Source organism: Tursiops truncatus, chromosome 17, assembly GCF_011762595.2.
Source record: "Tursiops truncatus isolate mTurTru1 chromosome 17, mTurTru1.mat.Y, whole genome shotgun sequence".
NCBI classification, from domain to species: Eukaryota; Metazoa; Chordata; class Mammalia; order Artiodactyla; family Delphinidae; genus Tursiops; species Tursiops truncatus.
Window position 1 is genome coordinate 4,840,268 of NC_047050.1, and position 6,953 is coordinate 4,847,220.

The following is a 6,953-nucleotide window of genomic DNA, read 5'->3' on the forward strand; positions in this document are numbered from 1 at the left end:
TAGAGTAATATTGGTTGCAGGTTTTTCTCCTTCATCACTTTAGATATGTCCTGCCAGTCCCTTCTGGCTTGCAGAGTTTCTGCTGAAAGATCAGCTGTTAACCTTATGGGGATTCCCTTGTGTGTTATTTTTCCCTTGCTGCTTTTAATATGTTTTCTTTGTATTTAATTTTTGACAGTTTGATTAATATGTGTCTTGGCGTATTTCTCCTTGGATTTATCCTGTATGGGACTCTCTGTGCTTCCTGGACTTGACTAACTATTTCCTTTCCCATATTAGGGAAGTTTTCAACTATAATCTCTTCAAATATTTTCTCAGTTCCTTTCTTTTTCTTTTCTTCTTCTGGCACCCCTATAATTTGAATGTTGGTGCATGTGATGTTGTCCCAGAGGTCTCTGAGACTGTCCTCAGTTGTTTTCATTCTTTTTTCTTTATTCTGCTCTGCAGTAGTTATTTCCACTATTTTTTCTTCCAAGTCACTTATCAGTTCTTCTGCCTCAGTTATTCCGCTATTGATCCCATCTAGAGTATTTTTAATTTCAGTTATTGTGTTGTTCATCATTGTTTATTTCATCTTTAGTTCTTCTAGGTCCTTGTTAAATGTTTCTTGCATTTTGTCTATTCTATTTCCAAGATTTTGGATCATCTTTACTATCATTCTGAATTCTTTTTCAGTTAGACTGCCTATTTCCTCTTCATTTGTTAGGTCTGGTGGGTTTTTATTTTGCTCCTTCATCTGCTGTGTGTTTTTCTGTCTTCTCATTTTGGTTATCTTACTGTGTTTGGGGTCTCCTTTTTGCAGGCTGCAGGTTTGTAGTTCCTGTTGTTTTTGGTGTCTGTCCCCAGTGGCTAAGGTTGGTTCAGTGGGTTGTGTAGGCTTCCTGGTGGAAGGGACTAGTGCCTGTGTTCTGGTGGGTGAGGCTGGATCTTGTCTTTCTGGTGGGCAGGTCCACGTCTGGTGGTGTGTTTTGGGGTGTCTGTAGACTTATTATGATTTTGGGCAGCCTCTCTGCTAATGGGTGGGGTTGTGTTCCTGTCTTGCTAGTTGTTTGGCATGGGGTGTCCAGCACTGTAGCTTTCTGGTCGTTGAGTGAAGCTGGGTGCTGCTGTTGAGATGGAGATCTCTGGGAGATTTTCGCTGTTTGATTTTATGTGGAACTGGGAGGTCTCCTGTGGACCAGTGTTCTGAAGTTGGCTCTCCCTCCTCAGAGGCACAGCACTGACTGCTGGCTGCTGCACCAAGAGCCTTTCATCCACACGGCTCAGAATAAAAGGGAGAAAAAGTAGAAAGAAAGAATTAGTAGAAGTAGAAAGAAAGAAAGGAGGGAGGGAGGGAGGAAGGAGGGAAGGAGGGACGGAAGGAAAAAAAGAAAGGAGATAAAGTAAAATAAAATAAAGTAAGATAAAATATAATAAAGTTATTAAAATAAAAAAATAATTATTACGAGAAAAAAAGAAAAAAATTAAAAAAACAAAAAAACACGGACGGATAGAACTCTAGGACAAATGTTGGAAGCAAAGCTATACAGACAAAATCTCACACAGAAGCATATATACATACACACTCACAAAAAGAGGAAAAGGGGAAAAATCATAAATCTTGCTCTCAAAATCCACCTCCTCAATTTGGGGTGATTCGTTGTCTATTCATGTATTCCACAGATGCAGGTACATCAAGTTGATTGTGGAGATTTAATCCGCTGCTTCTGAGGCTGGTGGGAGAGATTTCCCTTTCTCTTCTTTGTTCACACAGCTCCCGGGGCTCAGCTTTGGATTTGGCCCCGCCTCTGCATGTAGGTCGCCGGAGGGCGTCTGTTCCCCCACCCAGACAGGACAGGGTTAAAGGAGCTGCTGATTCGGGGGCTCTGGCTCACTCAGGCCGCGGGGGAGGGAGGGGCACGGAGTGCGTTGCGGGGGGGGGGGGGGGGGGGGGGGGAGGGAGGGGCACGGAGTGCGGGGCGGGCCTGCGGCGTCAGAGGCGGCATGACGTTGCACCAGCGTGGGGCGCGCCGTGCGTGACGTTGCACCAGGTGCGCCGTGCATTCTCCCGGAGTAGTTGACCGTGTATCCCGAGACGCTGGCAGTGGCGGGCTGCACAGGCTCCCCGGAAGGGGGGTGTGGACAGTGACCTGTGCTCGCACACAGGCTTCTTGGTGGCGGCAGCAGCAAGCGCAGCCTCGTGCCCGTCTCTGGGGTTCGCGCTTTTAGCCGCGACTCGCGCCCGTCTCTGGAGCTCCTTTAAGCAGCGCTCTCAATCCCCTCTCCTCGCGCACCAGGAAACAAAGAGGTAAGAAAAAGTCTCTTGCCTCTTCGGCAGGTGCAGACTTTTCCCCGGACTCCCTCCCGGCTAGCCGTGGCGCACTAACCCCCTGCAGGCTCTGTTCACGCCGCCAACCCCAGTCCTCTCCCTGCGCTCCGACCAAAGCCCGAGCCTCAGCTCCCAGCCCCGCCCGCCCCGGCGGGTGAGCAGACAAGCCTCTCGGGCGGTGAGTGCCGGTCGGCCCTGATCCTCTGTGCGGGAATCTCGCTGCTTTGCCCTCCGCACCCTTGTTGCTGTGCACTCCTCCGTGGCTCTGAAGCTTCCCCCTCCGCCACCCGCAGTCTCCGCTCGCGAAGCGGCTCCTAGTGTGTGGAAACTTTTCCTCCTTCACGGCTCCCTCCCACTGGTGCAGGTCCCGTCCCTATTCTTTTGTCTGTTTATTCTTTTTTCTTTTGCCCTACTGAGGTACGTGGAGGGTTTCTTGCCTTTTGGGAGGTCTGAGGTCTTCTGCCAGCGTTCAGTAGGTGTTCTGTAGGAGTTGTTCCACGTGTAGATGTATTTCTGGTGTATCTGTGGGGAGGAAGGTGATCTCCGCGTCTTACTCTTCCGCCGTCTTCTAGGCATTGAGTTTTAAAAATGCTAAGTTACAGTCCCTGGCCTTGAGGAGCATGGAGTCCAGTTCTGGAAAATGACAAGTAAACACAGGGTTGCAGAGTGAAAAGTGCTGCTGATAAAACCTGGACAAAGCTTGGTCCCAGGTTTGGGGACAGGGAATGAATTTCTCAGTAGAGGAGTGAAGAAAATGGACAGGAGGATTGCATCTGAGTTCTCGCTAGAAGGCTGTGCCTTTAAGACAGCAAGAGAAAGGGCATTTCAGATCTCTCCTATTAACCTATTTGCGTTTATGAAGAATATTAACTATATCCCTAATGGTATTATCCTAGGAAAACTTTAGAGACCCCACTTACCTTAATGTTCAGCAGGAGTTAATGCAGATGTCAAGTATTCAGTCAGGAAAGAGATCAAGCTACGGAAAGTTCTCTCTTCTCCAAGCTTGTATAGACTTTTCTGGCTTAAGCACAATCCTGGCAACATGTAGTGTGTTGCCATCGTGAAAGGAAACCATATCTTATCATCTATTAAAAACAAATACAGGGCTTCCCTGGTGGCACAGTTGGTTGACAGTCCGCCTGCCGACGCAGAGGACACGGGTTCGAGCCCCGGTCCGGGAGGATCCCGCGTGCCGCAGAGCGGCTGGGCCCGTGAGCCATGGCCACTGAGCCTGCGTGTCCGGAGCCTGTGCTCTGCAACGGGAGAGGCCACAACAGTGAGAGGCCCACATACCGCAAAAAACCCCCCCAAAAACCAAAAACAAATACAAACGCAACAGAGAAGGCATTCTGGATCACAGGGTTCTCATGTGGAGAACGAGAAGATTTCAGCTTTCCTCTCCTCCTACTTTTTCTGTAGGAGGCAGTTCATTCTCGAAGTAGATGATTTATCTTGAAAGAAGTTCAAGTAGCTTTCTCTAAAAATTATTAAATTTCAGCAACAGATTGTTATGCTTTGGGACCATTTTGAGGACAATATTTTGACATTTCTCCAATCATTCATTGTTTAAAGTTTCCCTGAACTAAGAGGCCGCACTCTCGGGCCTCAGAAAGCGTTCAGTTTGGGAACAAAGGGAAAAAGTACACGTAAGCCCTAGATGTAGGAAGTACTGGTGAGAAAAGATGATTACTCCCAGGTGGTCCTTGGGCAGTCATGGTAACCAGGCAGTTAGAAAAAAAATCATGAAACATTGTGATGAGCAAACATTTATCAAGTTCTAAACCGCATCACACCTTTCCATTACCTCGTTTTTTTGTAAGCCTCAAAAAGGCCCTGTGGGGTGAGTATGAGACTCAGGTAGAGACAAAACTCAACGGCACATGGTTTGGGAATAGAAGTGGGACTTGAACGCAGACTGTGATTCTGGAACTTCTTCTGCCCCTTTGACCACCACACATTGAACTTCCCAGTCAGTAAACTGGACTTTGAATCACAAGGACCTTCTTTCATTTTTCAGGCCCTCCTGAGCCCTTCGGGTTAAAAGGTTTGTCTATGAGCATGGAATATGTATTTGTAGAAATCTCCGACTCTCAGGAATGTTAAAAATATTGAAATAACCCATATAACAAAAGCCTTTTGTAAATTGTAAAGTGCTGCGCGAATGTTGATTTTTAGCATCTGCATCAGCAACTTTTGGGTGATGGTGCTGAATCTGCAGCCGGTCCTCCGTGAGGAGACCCCTCAGGGAGGTGTGGAAAGCTCTTCTTTACTGCGGAGGGTGTGCTGCGCTGTGACCTTGCTGAGTGGGGCTTCGGAGCCGGGTTTGCACAGGATTTCATCTGAGTCGCAATCCTCACGTTAGCTGTTGGTGAATGAAGGCCCTGTTGCAAGGTCAAACGCGTGCAGTCGCCTGTGTGCACAGCGGCGCCCACAAGTACCAGCCCCTGGGCTCCTTCTTGGCTTTCTCCGCTGTCCTTTCACCACCTTTTCCCTCACCTCGCCCAGAGTGAGCAAAACCAGAAAAGAAAAAAGAGACCCTGGAGATGAGAATAGAATTACCTCATGCCCCTGTTTGGGAAACAGCACTAAATTATGCCCAGAGAAACTGGTTCTCAGCAGCGGGAGCCTAATATTTGCTCCTGAGGGGCCAGGAAGCCCAAATCTTATCTGCAGAGACACTGAACTCCAGTGGCACAAAGTCCTCCTTACAGGGGATGAAGCAACAGAGCTCAGGTCGCAGCCAGACGCTGTCTTTTTAAATGAGTTTGGTTTGACGTGTCTTCCCACACCTTCTGCTGTCTCTATGGCTCTCAGATAAAGGAGTGTCAACTGTGAGGACCTGCCTGAGTTTCACCCACTCTGACCTTACCGAAGCGGGTGATATACATCTTAAACTCTCACATCCCACAGTGACCTGGAGTGAAGGTGTGTCCTGTGAAGGGACATGATTTGCAGGCTTAAGCCCTCCTGAAGGTGTCCTGAAATTTTACTTGTAGCTCAGTTAGGAAGGTGGGAACCAGTGTTTGACTCATCTCAGCATCTCGATCAGGATACATCATTTTCCCCCAATTTTTATTATGAAAAATTTTCCAACACACATAAAACTTGAATAGTACGTAAGTGTTCCAAGAACCTACACAAAGACAATTTTAACATTTTACCATATTTGCTTTTTATCTCCTTCACTCTGGGTGAACTATTGCAATGTACGCTGTAGGCACGAGCCTTCACTACAAGTACCGTGCACTCATCTCCTGAGAAGGAAGTTACCGTACTTCACCACAGTAAGATGATCACACCTCATGAAATTAATATTAATGCTATAACGTCATCTCACATGGACCTATATTTAAATTTGCCCGCTTGTCCCAAAGATCCAATCAAAGTTTACGCACTGCTTATGGCTGTCATGCCCCTTTAGTAATTCTCACCTAGGATGGCTCTGTCCATCTCAGAAAGTTTTGAAAAATACATAGTCACTGACGTTTTGAAAAGTCTAGGCCAGGTTTCTTCTAGAATGTCCTGTAATTCTCTACTTGTCTGTCTTTTCTCATGGTGTCATTTAACTTGACCTCCATCCCCTGTATTTTTTGCAAACTTTAAGTTAGACTTAGAGCCTTGATGATATTCAGTTTAAACATTTTTGGCAAGAAGACATCATACATTCTGTTGAGCACTTCCTACTGCAACCTGGCGTAATGTCTGGTGTCAGGCTGTTCTACCAACAGAGATGCTAAATTTGGTCCCCAGGAGAAGGTGGCACCGCAAGTTTTCTCCATCGAATTTCTCCTTTACAATTCAGAGTGGTCTGGGGGATGGTACCTGGGCACCCTGGGGCTGTATTGCTTCCCACAATCTTTTACTTACTGATTTTTAAAAATATATAGATTTTAGTTTTTAGAGCAGTTTTAGGTTAATACCAAAATTGAGTAGAAAACACAGAAAGTTTCCGTATGCTCCCTCCCCTGCCACACAAACACTTCCCCCACTACCAACATCTGCACCAGCTGGTACCCTGGTTATAATCGATCAGCCTACATTGACATGTCATTCTCACCCCAAGTCCATAGTTTACATTAGGGTTCATTCTATTCTTGGGTTTTGACAGATGTATAGTGACATGTATCCACAATTACAGGATCATACAAAGTAGTTTCACTGTCCTGAAAATCCTCTGTATTCACCCCTCCCTCCTCCAGCCCCTGATCTTTTTATTGTATGTATAGTTTTGCCTTTTCCAGAATGTCAGAGTTGGATTCATACAGACTGTAATCCTTTAAGATGGACCTTTTTACTTGGTATTATAGTATACATTTAAGTTTCCTCTTTGTTATTTATAGCTTGAGAGCGCATTTCTGTTTTTATTGTTTTATTTTATTTTTAAACTTTTATTTTATATTGGAGCATAGTTGATTCATGATGTTGTGTTAGTTTCGGGTGTACAGCAAAGTGATTCAGTTATACATATATCTATTCTTTTTCAAATTCTTTTCCCATTTCTTTTTATTCAGTGTATAGATTTTTAGTTTCTTTTTTTTTTAAATTGATTGATTGATTGATTTTTGACTGCGTTGGGTCTTTGTTGGTGTGCACGGGCTTTCTCTAGTTGCGGTGAGCGGGGGTTACTCTTTGTTGCAGTGTT